Source organism: Ursus arctos, unplaced genomic scaffold, assembly GCF_023065955.2.
Source record: "Ursus arctos isolate Adak ecotype North America unplaced genomic scaffold, UrsArc2.0 scaffold_12, whole genome shotgun sequence".
Classification (NCBI taxonomy): Eukaryota; Metazoa; Chordata; class Mammalia; order Carnivora; family Ursidae; genus Ursus; species Ursus arctos.
In genome coordinates, this window is record NW_026622786.1 from 58,128,620 (window position 1) to 58,145,543 (window position 16,924).

Below are 16,924 nucleotides of genomic sequence, written 5' to 3' on the forward strand. Positions count from 1 at the left end.
GGTCACGGATCTGACTGTGTCCTTCACTGCTTCTCCTAAGGTTGTCAGCTCTGCAGGATTCTCCCTCCTCTTGCAGGAATAGTTCATCTGCTAAGCTCTTACACTGTCTCCTATGATTCTTCTACATCTGCCCCTTTGCAAATAAGCCCTCCTCTAAATATACCACAAGAGCCATCAGTGTGCCATTGAGACTCTGACTGATACATACCAACCCAGCACAAACCCCAGAGGGTCCTTTGTCGGCACCTACCTATTATATCACATGCTGTTTGCTTCCCTGTCTGCTCCACCAGACTGCTTCATTTCACCTCGTTATCTGAGATTTGTTCTTAGATCTAAGTTGCTCACTCATATTTAGCGAGCAGCTACTACATGCTGGGCCATGGCTTAGGCACTACAGATTCAGAGATTAATAGATAATAATTCCCGACCTGGAAGATCCCCCACCCCCGTGTGGGAGATAGGACTTAGGCTCCATTTGTGGCTATGAGCGCAGGACCAGTTAGTTGTCTGTTCGTGCTCAAATTCCAGCTGCACTAGCTGTGTGATCTAGGCACATTCGCTTCTCTGAGCCTCAGTTCCCCCATCTATAAATGGCAATAACAGAAGCTACCTCCCAGAGTGGTTGTAAAGATTAAGCAGTTAGCATAGTGGCTGGCACTTACTAGGCACTCAGTGAGTGTCCACTATTTTTTATTGTAACAGAGGCTTAGTTAGTATACGTTAAATAAATGGATGACTGAATTTATTATCTCATCCAATCTCCAAAGCAATCCTTCCCCACAATATACATTCCAAATAGATAGGAAAGGAATCCTTTTCCAATTTCATAGATGAGGAAATTGGGAGCAAATGAATGAATGAATGAATGTCTAACCAAGTGGGCCTGCTGTGTCTCCCACCTCCTCCTAGCAGCCATAGCGAGGCTGTCTACCTAGAGAGCTGGGAGCCCTGGGCCCTGGAGAAGCGATCCTGGCATTCTCTCCAACTTTCCATCTATGGTGGACTCCTGCCAATAGCTCCGTGCAATTCTCTCTGTGTCGAACACAGTCTGGGTCCAGGTGCTACAGCAGTTTGTAAACACTGGGCCTGCTGGACTCTGCCCCTGAAGCCCCCAGCTTCCCAGAACCCGTGGCCCCAGTTCCTGTTCAGCTGCTGCTCTTTCTGTAAGGCTTTGCAAGCCCCACTGCTCCTTCTGGTAAGTGCAGGGGCCAGGAGGGAGGTTCCACTTTCACATTCGCTACCACACCCACATGAGGGACATTTCTCAACGTGGAGGGGAAATTTCCTCTCTCTTTAGGCCTAACCTCAAGCCTGCTCCTTGACTCCTCATTTCTTCAGGACAGACTTAGTTTCCCACTGAAGTTCAGGTTCCCCTAAGATCTAAACTTCAATCTGTCCCAGAAATTAGGGAAAACTAATCCCTGCTGAGCTCTGGTTACAGGCCTGCCCTGTGCTTGGGTGTGCCTTACCTACGCCATGTGCGCTCTGCCCCGTGCCCCTTCGTGGTGGCCATTACCCCTGTTTTACCAATGTGGGGATTGAGGCTCACGGCACTGAAGTCACTAGTGTTGGACTGTTCGAATGGGAAAACCTACACACTTGAGCTGTAGAAACAGCTGGAAGTCACCGCCGAACAGAAGTCCCCAAATGGGATTCATCTTTGTTGCTTCTGTACCACGTGCACAACTCTATTACTTTGCTTCCTGTCATTTGCATGTTTCTTTGTGTCCCTATCCTCTCTTCTGCTAGACTGTCTCTCTTCAAGGACAGAGAAGGTGACTCACTCCTATCCCTCTGCCCTGTCCAAGCACAGAGCCTGAGGCAGGAAGGGATTGTTGGCCTGATAAGTTAAAGCAGGCCAGGGTGCCTCAGGGTAGGGAGTTAGTGGAGGAAAGATGTGAGGTGAGGCTAGAGAAAAAAGCAAGACCACCTCCTGCAGGCCAGGGTTGGGGCCTGAGAACCTGTATTACTAGCAAGATCCCAGATGTGGATGTCGATGCTGCAGATGCTGCTGGTCCCCAAGGACCACTGGCTTTAGGGTAGGAGAGGAGGGAAAGAATGACGTCTTACCCTTAAAGAGCTTTCATGTCATGGGAGCACAATGTGAACAGTGCACTTCTAGACAGGTAGAAGCATCTCCATTGTCATATCCCAAGGAGGGGCATCTTCTCAGTGTGGGGGTGGGGCAGAAGTTCAGAGGAAGCTTTCTGGAAGAGGAAACTCTTGAATTGAGTTAAAATATTTATGAAGGAGCTAACCAGGGGAGGGAGTTCAGCAGGAAGGATAGGAAGAAGTATTTGAGGCAAAAGGCACAGTTTGAGCAAAGGGAAGGGAAATTGCAAGACATGTTTGAAAATTGGGACCAAGAGACTCCAAAATAAAGCTGGTGTAGGTTAAAACTATATCATAAAAGTCTTTGCATGTCCTACAAAGTAAGGAGTTTAAATTTTATCCTGTGAGGTGGAGGTTTGTAAGGTTTTTGGGGGGGTGGGGTGAAGATGTTACAGATTGGTCTGAGACTCTGATCCAAGTTAATGTGCACACAGATAGAACCAGAGTGTACATTTCAGGGTATCCACAAATTCCTAAAGCCTATCCATGAACTTCAAAAATAAAACAAAACAAATCCCTACAGTGGTGATGGGTTTGAAGCAGGCTGATGTCCTAATTAGATTTTATTTTAAAAGGATAGGCAAAGAATGGATTTGAGCAGGGACAACTAGGCACAGAGAAGCTAGGGGTCAGTAGTCTGGGTAAAAGGTCACAAATGGCGGTGAGACTGGGGACCAGTTTAACACCTATACGCAAGCATTTGGTTGGTAACTGCCAAGACCAGACTTGCTTTTTAGCAAGGTTAATTCAAAAAGCATTGCTTGAGAGCTGAGCTCAGAGGCTGTCTTTGCATGGCTTGCGTCTAGGCTGATGATGGGTAATGTAAGCCAGCTAAGCAGGAAGGAGCCATCTCCACCCTCACCCCACCTACTGGAATCTGCGGGTCATCGGTCAGTTGAGGCCCAGATATTCTATGCCTCTGAGGGCCGGAAGCCAAGGACGTGAAGGAAGGCAGCACTTCGATGAGCTGGGGAGAGGCCACGAGGGTAAAGCGGGGTAGTAAATTTTTGGGAGGCAGCCGGGGTGTCATTCCTTCCAAGGGTTATGCAATAGCCCCTAGGAAGCAGACAGAACTCAGATGATTATCTTTTTGTGCAGAAGGGACGCTGAAGGACAGAAAAGGTGAGAACTTGCCAAAAGACACGTAGCAAACATAGGGAAAAACTGAGACTAGGACCCCAAGAACACGGGACTCTATGTCAGTATCTTGCCTCGGGCTGGCCCTGGTGCGAATTTTGCCGTGGCTATTCCTGCTGACTCTAAAACCCTGTAATTCTGTGATTCTAGCAAAAGAATAATCTCCACCATTAGCTCAATTCCTTCAGGTTCTTTTGATCTATCTTAGCCTTTACACCCCAAGACCTTACCCTTAACGACCTGTAAAGCCTGGAGCCAGCCCTGTGGCCTCTCTGCCTTGAGTTTTCTCTCCATCTGTAAAACAAGCGAACTACACTAAATAAATGTTCCTGAAGTCTTTTTCTTGTCTGAACTACAGTGGTTCTGCAAAGCCGTCCGAGACGCTGACTTTTCTCCCAGCTTTGATGTGACAACATGATTCTCACCTGCCCAGTGCCTTTTTACATAAGGTTAACAGGGAATAAGAACAATAGGGATAATGAAAATAAAAACATTTTTTTTTCTTCCCCCAGGGCAAAACACTGATCTAAGTACTTTAAAGCTTCTGAACAACTTTGTAAGGTGATGGCTATTATTGTCCCCATTTCATAGATGAGAAAACTGGAATCACACGGAGAGATTCCATTACTTAATATAAAGTCATATGGCTAACAACCTGTGGATCCTGAGTTCAAAGCAGTCAACTGCCTCAGGGTCCATGCTCCTGATCCCGGGGAGCTGAGCAGTGAGGGATTAAAGATACAGGGAAGGAACGGCAACTGTCAAGTGAGCTCTCAGTGATGGGAGGCTCACAACCCCCCAGGTGGCATATTCTATCATTAGTCCCATTTTGTAAGTTGCGCTCTGTCATACTACCTCTCACCATCTGGAAGGGAACATGCTTGTAGGAAGTTTAGGGACTTATGGAAGGAGTTGTCAGACACAGAGAATAAAAATATAGGCCACCTGGTTAAACGTGAACTTCAGATAAATAATCATTTTTTAGGATATCTCATGTAACATGTATAACACACTTACACCAAAAACGTTTTCATTGTTTATCTGAAATTCAAATGTGGGCTGCTGTATTCTATATAAAATAAGGATAAGTGACAGAAAGTCCCCTTTAGAAGGCTGAATGAGCATTACTGTTCTGTTCACTGGTCCAGAAGTTTGGCTTCATGGGCTTGGCTGAATCATTTTCAAGGGAAAGAAATGACCTGTCCTCTCTCATCCTGGTTGGGAAGTCTTTTGGGGCCTCCAAAGTTACCCCTGTGAGGGCCTGGAACAGCCCTTTGAACTGAAGCAGAACTCCTTGGAATGACCTGGAATAGGCCATGTTCATTGGCCGCCCATGTCCCTGGTTCAGTTTCTAATGTCCTGTGCACAACTTGGAAGGTGACTTAAACAGTCATCTTCCTCCTCCCTTCTCCAATAGATTCCCAGGGCCCTCTGGCACATTCGGGACTTCAAATACTAATTACTGCTTCTCTCTGACCCCTAGTAACCTCTTCTGTGATAATTAGAGAAAAATTAAGGAAAGCACATAGTTAATTTTCAATAAATATAACTTGTACTCCCCCCTTGCCATTTCATATCAGGAGTCAAAGTGGGTCATTTACTTGGGTTTTCCTCATACTGAATGTGATGGAATTTTGGGAGAAGAAAACCAAGTCCCAAGGATTGTCTGACCTTAACAACATGTTGTGAATTCCCAAAAACCCCACCCCCTCCAGGAAATTGGTTTTGAAATATAAATATGTGGGGTTACTCCACATCATAGACATCTGTGCTGAAGCTTGCTTTCTCATGACTGGCATCCCAGACAGACCCCAAGGCTTGACAAAACCCCCACCTCCTCATACAACCTGAACCCTACTTCCCCCACCCGCCACTGTCTCCCACTCATGCCTTGTGTGGAGTGGTTTCCATCAACAGAATATATTTCAGCTCATTAGGAAACTGGCCTCTCACACACTTTCAGTCTGCTTTGTCTTCCCTGATCACCAAGATGTCCCAGATCAAATCATGTTTCGATGAAATGCATTTGGGTGGGTGTACCCTCACTGCCTCAGCAAAAACATTAGAGCAGCCACCCAGAGCATAGTTGAGACACGGACAAAATACAGATCAGCATCCCAAAGCGAAGAAAAACTTTTAAAGTACATTATGTTAATATTTTTAAATGTATACATTTATAAGCATCCCAATTAGGCCGCAGGCAAAGGTCATAGTATTTCCTTAAAGAGGAGAATTCATTTAAAAAGGATTTAGAACAGGACAAAAACAAACCCTTTCTTGGGTTTGATAGTTTTGTGGGCTGGACAGAAACTGTAACTTCCTCCTCACCCTTCCTAAGGCACAGCCCTTCTCAGTGTGGGACTATGAAGGTTGGGGTCCCAGCTTGTTTTCTGAATAGGTTTTTAGAAGAAGCCACTAAGTGGTCCTTATTAGTCAGACATGTTCTTGGTTTTGTCAGCTAGAGTCAGAATATTCTCATCACCATTTTCTTCATCATCCCATGACTGAGAGTCACTGATTATTTATTTTGTGCCAGGAATTTTGCTAAATATTCTATATGATTTATCTCATTTAATTTCATAATAATCTCCTATGAGAGGTACATTTTTTTATTAAGTTTTTATTTTCTTAGAGCAGCTTAAGGTTTGAGATACAATTGAGGGGAAGTTATGGAGATGTCTCATATATCCCCTGTCCCTCCACATGCATCTCCTCCCCATTTACCAACATCCCCCACCAGAGTAGTATGCTTGTTGCCATGAATGAACCTACATTGACACATGCTAATTACCCGAAGTCCACAGTTTACCTTTGGTGTTGTACATTCTACAGGTTTAAACAAATGTGTAATGACATATATCCATCATTATATTATTATACAAAGTACTTTCACTGCTTTAAAAATTCTCCATGTTCCACCTATTCACCCTTTCCCCACCATCCCAACCCCTGACAACCACTGATCTTCTTACTCTCTCTATAGTTTTGTCTATTCCAGCTGTCATATAGTTGAAATCATATAGGACGTAGTGTTTCAGATTGGTTTCTTTTGCTCTGTAATACCAATTTAAGGTCCCTCCATGTCTTTTTATGGCTCGACAGCTCATCTCTTTTTAGCGCTGAATAATATTCCATTGTCTGGATGGACACAGTTCGTTTACCCGTTCACCTACTGAAGGACATCGTCCTTGCTGCTAAGTTTGGCAATTATGAACAAAGCTGCTATAGACATTTATGTGCAGGTTTTTGTTTGGACATAAATTTTCCATCCTTTGTCTAAAAACCAAGAAGTGCATTTGCTGGATCATATGATAAGAGTATGTTTAGTTTTGTAAGAAACCTCCAAACTGCCTTCCACAGTGGCTGTGCTGTTTTGCATTCCCACGGTAACGAATGGAAGTTCCTATTGCTCCATATCCTCACTAGCGTTGGTGGTGTCCGTGTGCAGGGTCTGGAGCATCCTAATAGGTGTACAGTGGTACTTCATTGTTGTTTCAACTCGCAGTTCCCTGATGACATAGGACGTGGAGCATCTTTTCATTTGCTATCTGTAGATCTTCCTTGGTGAGGTGTCTGTTAAGGTCTCGGCTCTCTCTCTCTTTTTTTTTCTTTTTTAATCAGGTTATTTGATTTCTTACGGTTGAGTTTTAAAAGTTCTTTGTGTATTTTGGATAATAGTTCTCTATCAGATATATCTTTTGCAGATATTTTCTCCCAGTCTGTGGCTTGTTTTCTAATTCTCTTGATATTGTCTTTCACAGAGCAGAAGTTTTCAATTTTAATGAAGTCCAGTTTATCAATTATTTCTTTCAAGGATCATATCTTGGGTGACTTACCTAAAAAGGCATCTAAAAAGCATCAACATACTCACATCTAGATTTTCTCCTATGTTACCTTCTAGGAGTTTTATAGTTTCTATTTTACATTTAGGTCTGTGATCCATTTTAGTTAAATTTTGTGGATGGTGTAGGTTCAATTTTTTTTTTTTTGCATGTTTATGTCCAGTTGTTCCAGCACCATTTGTTTAAAAGACTAAATTTGCTGCACTGTATTCCCTTTGCTTCTTTGTCAGAGGTCATTGACTATATTTATGTGGGTCTATTTCTAGGCTCTCTATTCCGTTTCATTGACTTATGTGTCTATTCTTTTACCAATACCACACTATCTTGATTACTGTGGCTTTATAGTTAAGTCTTGAATTCAGGTAGTATCAGTCTTCCAAGTTTTTTCTTCTCCTTCAGTACTGGCTATTTTGGGTTTGTTGCTTCTGCATATCAACTTTAGAATCAGTTAGTATCACAAAAATTGCTGGGATTTTGATTGGGATTGCATGGAATCTATAAATCAAGTTGCAAAGAACTAATATCTTGACAATATTGAGTCTTCCTATCTATGAACATAGATAGGATATTTCCATTTATTTAGTTTTTCTTTAATATCTTTCATCAGAGTTTTATAGTTTTTATCATATAGATCTTATATATATTTTGTTAGATTTATACCTAAGTATTTCATTTTGTCAGGTCCTAATGTAAATGGTATTGTTTTTTTCATTTCAAATTCCATCTGTTCATTGCTGGTATGTAGGAAGACAATTGAACTCATATTTTGCAACTTTGTAATAATTACTTATTAGTTCCTAGAGTTTTTTGTTTCAGATTTTCTACTTAGATGATCATGTTATCTGTGAACAGTTGGTTTTGCTTTTTCCTTGTCCGTTTATCTGTTATTTCCTTTCCTTGTCTTATTGCTTCTTCCAGTATGATGTTGAAAAGGAGTGGTGAGAGGGGACATCCTTGTCTTATACCTGATAAAGTGGGAAAGCTTCGAGTTTCTCACCATTAAGTAAGATGCTAACTGTAGGTTTTTTGTAGATATTCTTTATCAAGTTAGGGAAGTTCCCCTCTATTCCTAGTTTGCTGAGAGTTTTTATCATGAAGGGGTGTTAGATTTTGACAAATGACTTTTTTTCTGCATCTTTTGATATGATCATGTAATCATGTGATTTTTCTATCTTACCCTGTTGATGTGATAGATTACATTGATTGATTTTTCTCATGTTCAACCAGCCTTGTATATCTGGGATAAATCCCACCTGGCACTGGCATATAATTCTTTTTTATATATTGTTGGATTCAATTTGCTAATATTTTGTTGAGGAGTTTTGCCTCTATGTTCAAGAGAGATATTGGTCTGTAGTTTGTTTTTTCTTGTAATGTCTTTCTGTTTTTGATATTAGAGTAATGCTGGCCTCATAGAATGAGTTAGGAAGTATTCACTCTGCTTCTATCCTGTGAAAGTGATTATACAGAATTGGTATAATTTCTTTAAAATGTTTGGTAGAATTCACCATTGAACCCATCTGGCCTGGTGCTTTCAGCTTTGGGAAGTTATTAATTATTAATTCAATTTATTTAATAGACATAGCCCTATTCAAATTGTCTATTTCTTCTTGCATGAGTTTTGGCAAGTTGTGTCTTTCATGGAATTGGCCAATTTTATCTAGCTTATCAAAATTATGGGTATAGAGTTATCCATAATATTCCTTATGTCCCTTTAATATCCAAAGGATCTATAGTAATGTTCTAAGAGGTACATTTTTTTTAAAGTAAGCTCTACTCCCAGTATGGGGCTTGAACTCATAACCCCGAGATCAAGAGTCACATGTTCTACTGACTGAGCCAGTTAGGTGCCCCCTGAGAGGCACAATTTTAAATCTTCATTTTCAGGATGAGGAAACTGAGAGCTAACAAGATCAAATGATATGCCCAGATTCATAGCTAATCAAGGGGAAAACTGGTGTTGAAACCCCAGACGGTCCAACCCAAGGCTGGCACATTTAACCATGGTGACCCTTACTTCCCAGGGTTGATATAGCAAGGCAGTTCTGGGCACATTCTAAGTACTTGGTAACTATTTGACTAAAAAGATCAAAGAGATTCACTCATTTTTTAAAGCCCCTCTCAAAACTCTCCTGGATAGGCAGACTAGATCCATTCCTCCTCTTTCTACTTCTTTGCTCTACGAAGGCATTTATAAGTCTGAGCTTCTTTGAGGAGACAAGAGGGCACAACGCAAAAAAGTAAAAAAATAACGATGTCAGAGCTGAATTAAATTATAGCTTGAAATTTAACCAGCTGTGTAGAGATGGGACCAAAAATTTACTTCTGTAAATCTTAGTTTCCTCACCTATAAAATGAGCATGATTCCATTTGTTTCATAGGATTGTTATGGAAGTTAACTAGAAAAACTTAGCCTGCATTCAGGCATTCAATATTTTTTGAGCATCTCTTATGTGCAGAGGCCATTAAGAACTTGATAAATGTCCATTACCAGCCTTTAAGGACAGATTTTATATTCCAGGCTTTGCATTCCCAAGACCCAGCAGAAAGCCTGGGATATAATGTGTGTTCATTAAATGTGGAGCATATGATGCTTACATAAATTAATGAAGGAATGCAATAAAAGTCAAAACTACAATATGACACACGTAGCCCACCCAGTACATCTTTCTGGCCTTATATATCACCCCTCACCTCCAGCTACACATAGCTGATTGGTATTCAACAACCAAGCCATGTCCTTCCATGTCTTATCATCAACACAGTGCTCAGATCATTCTTTTTGTCTTGAATGCCTGCTACACCCCCTTTGCTCACCTGGCAAGCTACCCTTTAGTCCTAGTTTTACCTTATGGAAAATTCAGAGTAAGTCTGCTTGCCAGCCTTTAAGTAGTTGAAGTCATGACTGTCTTCCTGGTCCTACACTTCTAGGTCAAATTTCTCTCCTCCTTCCAAATAATTCTAATTGGTGATGGTCTCTGAATTCCATACCATCTTGGATACTCCCTACTTTGCCAGTTGCCTCTAAGTCATTCATTCACTGAATATTTATTGAGCACCTACTAAATGTAAGATAAAACAGATTTTGTTACTAGCATATAAGTTTATGAGGCTTATATTCCAGTAAGAGGAGATGGACAACAAATAAAAAAAATAATATGCATGTTGGCTGTAGATGTGTTGGGAAGAAAATTAAAGTGAGTAGATGAGGATAAGAAAGAGGAAGTGTGAAGTTTATGTACAGAGTGGTCAGGGGAAACTTCCCAGATAAGATCAGATTTGGGCAGGATCCTGAAGGGATTGAGGGAGTGAACCACATGGCTCTTTGGGGGAAGTATATTCCAGGTAGAGGGAGGAACAAGTACAAGGACCCTCAGGCAAAAGCGCCTCAGAGTGTTTGTGGCAGTGCTAGGAAGCCCGTGTGATCGAGCAGAAGGAGGTGGGAGAAAGAACAGTTGGAGATAAAGTTCTAATAGGAAGTGTCAGCATATCATGAAGGGCTTCAAGGACCATTAAAAGAACATTGTTTTAAGTGATATGGAAATATAATGGGGAGTTGCTCTGAATCACATGAAGACTTCTCTCTGGGGATCTTACAAAAATGGGTATTAGAGGTGCAAGTATGGAAGCAGAGAGACCCATTGGAGGCTACTGCAATTAACACAGCAGGAGATGTTGGTGGCCAGAGCCAAGGTAGTTGTGCTGCAAATGTGTAAGAATGCACTAGAATCCTGGGTGTGCTTTGAAAGCAGAGCCCACTGCATTTGTTAAAGGATCAAGTGTGGGACATGAGAGCATGCCTCAGTCTCCGTGTCTATAAAATAGGGATAATATTCGTGCTGCACTGTTGTTAAGCTTCACAGTGGATGCTCAAGAAATGTGAATTTTCTCTCTCAGCAGTACAGTGCCTTGATTGGCAGCGATCACAGGACCATTAATCATGGTAGCTTATTCGAGGTTTGGATGGGAAAGAAAGATGATGAATTTTAAGTACCCGTGGGACTCCCAAAGGAGTTTCCATTGCAAAGTGTACAGCTCGATTTGAGATGAAAGCTCCAGGAATGAAAGTTTGGGAGATGTCATGGCATATAGGTAGCAGCTGAAACCACTGGGGCAAGTCAAGAATAGCATTTCTACAGCAATACTGTGTAAAATTCATGGGACTAATATAAACCTTAAAGAGAAAATCACAAGATCACTTAAAATAGAATTAAAAGTGTGGTTATCATTTGAAAAGAGGGAATAATTATTCCAGAATATTAGGCTAAACAAAGCCAAGGAAACTGAGCTCACATGTAGGTGTAAGTTTGCTGGAAATATAGTATAAAGGGAAACTGAGCAGTGGTAATCAAGAAAGGAAGACATTTTAGGCAACATGGGTATAAATCAGAGACTTGAGTCCTTATTCAGGCCTTTGCCCTAGCCTACGTCAACTGCATTTTAGCATTAGCCATGTAACTGTCATTGGCTTCCATGAGCTGAAAGCACATCTAGTTGGTCAGCGTTTCTGCAATCGTGGGTCTGCTGGCTTTGTGCAGATGCTTGGTCCGCGGGAGCCCTGAGGGACAGTACATACGTGGTAAATTCCATGCAAAATATCATGTTTTGCAAAGTCTAGTACCCTCCCTCACTGGTTTGTTAGTATTTCTCCATCTACCATAGGTACCTTGAAATCTATAGAACCAGGCTCTGTCCTGGCTCTGTCATCCCCCAGTGGCATCTGTGAGTTGAGATGATTGATCTGCTCTCTACACTTGCATAACCGTGTGCAGTTCAGGCCCCACACTGTGTGAAGGTCACCAATGCACTGTGATTCCTGAAGAGGGGGGCCAGGATAAGCCAAGGGGGATGGGTGCCTGGAACACTTGCCATAGAAGGATGAACTGAAAGGAATGGGGAATTTTTTCCTTTGCACAGGGAGGAGGAGATTCAAGTAGGGTGTGATAATGTCTTCAAATGTTTTAAGGGCAACTATTTGGATGAGAAATTTGCTTTTTCCTCTTCCATACTGACTCATATATGAATGTGTCAAAGAGATGTGCTTTGGCTTATCATTATAAAAGATATTTCTAATAATCTGTGCCATCCAACAGTGAAATGAACTGCCTCTGGAGGAGGATGACTGATGCAATCCTCTTAGCTTGGGTGCAAGTATCAGATCTGAGATTGGACTAGATGAATAACACCCTCTTGCCACCTCAATGCTACCTTCTATCATCTCTCCCTTCTTACCCTGCGGTCCTCTGGCTCTATCTCAGAGGAACCAACCTATACAGACTCTTATTGAGTGGGAGTCAAGTCTTAGACCCCTTTGTCTGCTAAGAGGAAAACTGTCAATTCAACCCAAGATACTCACTCTTGTGAATGATTAATAGAGGAGGCAAATACCTCTCATACCTCAGGGCTACCAGGGACCATGTGGTCACTGACCTCTTCTGGGCACCGAATGGCACCCCACCCACCCCTGAGGGTTACTTCTTCCTGGTGCAGCCCCAGGTCAAGGCCAATCAATTTTGCTTTGAGGGGAGGAATGTGAGGCACGTCCTCTGTGAAGGCCCAGAACAGATGTTATGTTGTTCTTTCATGACTGCCTTTGCTAAGTGGCTTGTGAGCCAGGCCCTTGGAAGTCAAGTGAAGCTTTGCTGGGGAAGCCCACCAAGAGATGATCAGACCCCCTCTTAGTCAGAAGGGGAAAGTCCAGGGGTAAGATGGAGGAGGAGGAGCTACCCCAGAAGCTGGGGGATTGCAAAGAGTTTCAAATCCAGGAAGAATCTAACACGCCAAATTGTTTGACCCTTTGGTTTCATGGATGGAGAGACTGAAACAGTGACACCCTTGAAGTCGTGCAGAGAATCAGCTGCATCAGGACTGGGAATAGGGAAGGCACTGGCCTGGCCCTGAGAGTAATCCCTTCTTAAATTTTGCACCCTAGGCACCTTGCTTGCTTCACCTTGGTGTTGGCCCTGAACCCTGTACCATGCAGACCAGAGAATACCTGCCATACTCAAAGTCCCTCCAGAGAGACCCTATCCGTGGAAGGTGCCACGTTTTCCAGCCCATGATCCTGTCTCAACTGGACCAGAGAGGAGCCCCTGCACAAAGGCAGCCAATATGCAGTCTGACCGGTTGATGGGGGTCGTCTGGTGGAGGCAGCTGTCTTACCGGGGCCTGAGGTGATTTAATCTGACAATCAGATTCTACCTTTGGAATTCGAATCAGCAATAAGGAGAGATGGTCTTTCGTAGCTGAAAGAACAAGTCGAGGACATTCTTGCTTCTCAGTTCTGTTACTTTCATTGTCTCCATTTCTATGATATTCGTGCCTGGGGAGGGAGATAGGGATGACCAGTTCTGTACTTCTCCCAATTTCCGCCTGTCGCTTATGGGTACACCCCTTGTGCCATTGTTTAGAATCTCTACCACCACTCTGGGGCCACCTGCCCCCCCATTCATCCTTTTAACAATGCTTGAACAGCTCCTTTTTGCTACGTACAAGGTGATTAACACATGGTCTAGGTGCTTACACCTTGGCAAGGGAGGCAGATGCAAGAGATAAAACTTCATTAATCACTTGATAAATGCAATGATGAAAAAAGCAGCACATGTTGTTGGGGCACCAGGAAATGGCACATAATCCATTTGACAGAACCAAGAATGAGTGCAAAGAGGGCTTCCTGGAGGAGGTGTTACCTGAAACGAGTTTTAAAGGGATGAGCAGGATTTTGCCAAATGAAGAGTAGGGAAAAGGAGTTCCAGGCTTGATCAAGGCACAGAGCTGAGGACCAGCAGGGCATGTGCAGAGGAACTGCAAACAGTTTGACAGTTGTGTGAATTTTAAGTCAGGGCTTAGCAAGAAGAAGGCTAATCCTTGTAAGCCAGGCCAAGGAACTTCATACTCTAAACCAGCTCTCACATGCTGGCAGTCCAAGACTACACTCATTATGAGGACAAGTTTTATTTGGCTCACAGGGGATTTTATAGAATTCTGAGATTGAATGCCTTTAGACAGCCATGCTCCAGTTCACCACAATCTCCACTGCTCCCCATTGCCTACTCATGGTCCTGGCATTCATTTCTGTTTCTTTTTGCCTTCTGCAGACTCTCAGGGTGTGGTCCCTGCTCTGGATGATGGAGAGTCTCTGACGGTTTTTTGGCAGCCATGATCAAGCCTCTGCTTTACAGCAATTCCCTTGATGATAATGAGGAAGAGAGTCTGTAGGGGCGTTCTGGAGGCAGAGGAGTCCTTTGGAGGCCACTGCAATAATCCAAGCAAAAGGTGTCAAGGGCCTGGAATTATGCCATGGAGGAGGGCATGGTAAGCATGGAGTGATGGCCTCACCATCCTGTACTGTGTGCCCTTGAGGCCTGGAGAAATGTGGGAGAGAGTGATGGACCTGCAGCCAGCAATTCTATGTCCAGGAGCGATTGATTGATTGATTGATTGATTTATGTTTAAGATTTTTTATTTACTTATTTGACAGAGAGAGAGAGCACAAGCAGGGGGAGTGGCAGACAGAGGGAGAAGCAGGCTCCCTGCTGAGCAAGGAACCCGATGTGGGCCTCAATCTCAGGACCCTGGGATCATGACCCAAGACAAAGGCAGACGCTTAACAACTAAGCCACCCAGGTGCCCCCCAGCAACACTTTAAATGACAGAATGCCATAAAAGTCCCTAACCTACTGAGCACCTCTTATGTCCCAGAGGCTTAACATTTATCATCTCCCAACAATACTGTGGAGCTATTACTGACTCTCCTCCACTGTTCTAGTAAAGCTCAAAGAGGTTAGGCAACCCCCATGGAGGGCTGATGCTAAGTGGTTTGCCTGGGAATTCAGACCCAGAGTTATATGGCTGCAAAGCTGGGGCTCCATCCATCATATATTTCACACGCTGCCTGGTGGGTTTGTCTGGACATTGTCCATAGCCCAGAGGCCATGAAAGTGGCATCTCGGGGAGCTGATCCAATAGAATATTGGTATGGACATTTGGAACCATAGGACAGAAAAAAAGAACTGAGGATAAGCTACCCAAGAAGACAGGTCAAAAATACATGTTTGGAGCTTGTGTGGTTAGCTTGGTAAAGCCCTGCTACCTTTCTTTCAAAAAATAAGAAAAAATTCTAAGTCTGTTTACATATTAGAACACAAATGCCAAGGCAAGAGTAGGTGTTGTTCTTTCAGATCTACTGGCAAGAAAAGTCTGAAGGGGAAACGAGGCTGGAGAGGATCCTTCTGGAAGAGCCACCCCAGATGCCCTGCACTAAGAGCTCTTGCCTCCAGGTCTACTCCCTCTTTTGTCCTCTACCAGCTTTGAGGAGAATTAGAAAACACTGCCATAGCCCTAAAAGTCCTCCCCAGAGAGCCAAGCACTCCCTCTAAGGCAGCGGTTCTCAAAGTGTGGTCCCCAGACCAGCAGCATTTCCATCACCTGGGCACTTGTGAGAGCTGCAAATTCTCAGACATCACCTACGTATCCCGAAGCAGAAACTCAGGGTTGGGACACCCTCTCTGTGTTTTAACCAGCCCATTAGAGGATTCTGATATGAGCCAAAGTATGAGAAGTGCTGCAGTAAGTGATAATGTGACAGAATGAATGTCTGATCGAATACTTTAATGAATCTCATGTATTTTTCCTGCAATGTCCTGGCCTTCCTTCCCCCAAATGAGTCAAGAACTTCTCCAATGTTCACTTAGAGGCCAGCACAATCACAGGCATGGGTCAGTCAAAGAGTGGGCGTGGGCAGAGAGACCATCGTAGCTTAGAATTCAGGTCCCATGCTGGCTTGTTTCATTTTGCTTGATCTGAACTCAGCTTCAATCTCACTTCCTCAGGAAAGGCATCCCAACCTTCTTGGTCTCAGAGCTCCTGTCACATTTTTCTAGAAACATTTCTTAGTTCCTGCTCATCGTCACTGTTCATCACAGTATCAGGATCACCTGTTTATTAGCCCATCTCTTCCACTCTAAGCCCGGTGGGGGTGGAGCCTGTACTTTTCCTGTTCATCCTCACACGCCGAGTCTAGCAGAGGGACAGTCAGTAAATATGGTTTTAGTTAACTGAACACCACGCTCATCTCTGCTTGCAGGGCCTTGTCATGATGGTTTCCTTAGCTAGACCGTTTCTCTCCAGCTGGACCTGTGGCTTTGTCTATGTTCTCATTCCAACTTTAGCTGCCAGGTCACAATCTCCTGATTCCCCAACCCAACCCAGGCCCTGAATTGGTCTCTGTCATCCCTGCTGCTTTGATTTCACCAGAGCATTTATCACTATTTGACAGGCTATTTGGTTATTTTTATATTCTGACCCCTACATGCACACCCCTGGAATGCAAGTTCCAAAACCAGGGGTTGGTCTTCCTTGCTCCACGGTGTAACCCCGGTACTTGAAAATCCCTCAGTAAATGATTTTTGGATGATGCATGACTTTTCACTGACTCATTGTTTCAAACACTTATAGATCATCTGTGTATGATCATTTTAGAGATAGAGGAAAATAAACCCAGAAGAGAGCGATTTGCCAGGTCGCACAGCTAGTGGGTAGAAGAACTGCCACTAGCGTCTATAGCTTCTGGCCTTCAAGCCGGTCCTCTTTCCACCACTTCAGTTACCTCTTGCTGGACTAAAAAGGTTGGTATTTTTTTCTGTAAGTTATAGGGGGGGGTGGTTTGAATATTTAAGAACCTAAAGAACTGGCAGGATGGGCTCTATTTTACTAATAAGCTTGGTCCCTCTCTCTTCCTTCTTGCCACATTGACTAGTCTTATTTCAAAAGCATCTGCCTTTCCACCTGTGGGTCACGAAGTCATGGCTGCACACCCTACATCCATCATC

General features: G+C 43.3%; 2 long non-coding RNA genes across 2 annotated transcripts in view; one reads left to right on the top strand and one right to left on the bottom strand.

The window, feature by feature from the left end:
• Positions 1–16,924, bottom strand: part of LOC113254610 (uncharacterized) — a 169,266-nt gene that overhangs the window by 80,539 nt on the left and 71,803 nt on the right. The gene's annotated exons all lie outside the window — the stretch shown is intronic.
• LOC125282882 (uncharacterized) lies at positions 1,085–14,412 on the top strand. Its single transcript, XR_007190327.1, has 3 exons — positions 1,085–1,198; positions 13,027–13,267; positions 14,192–14,412. It is a non-coding gene; the product is annotated as an uncharacterized LOC125282882 (long non-coding RNA).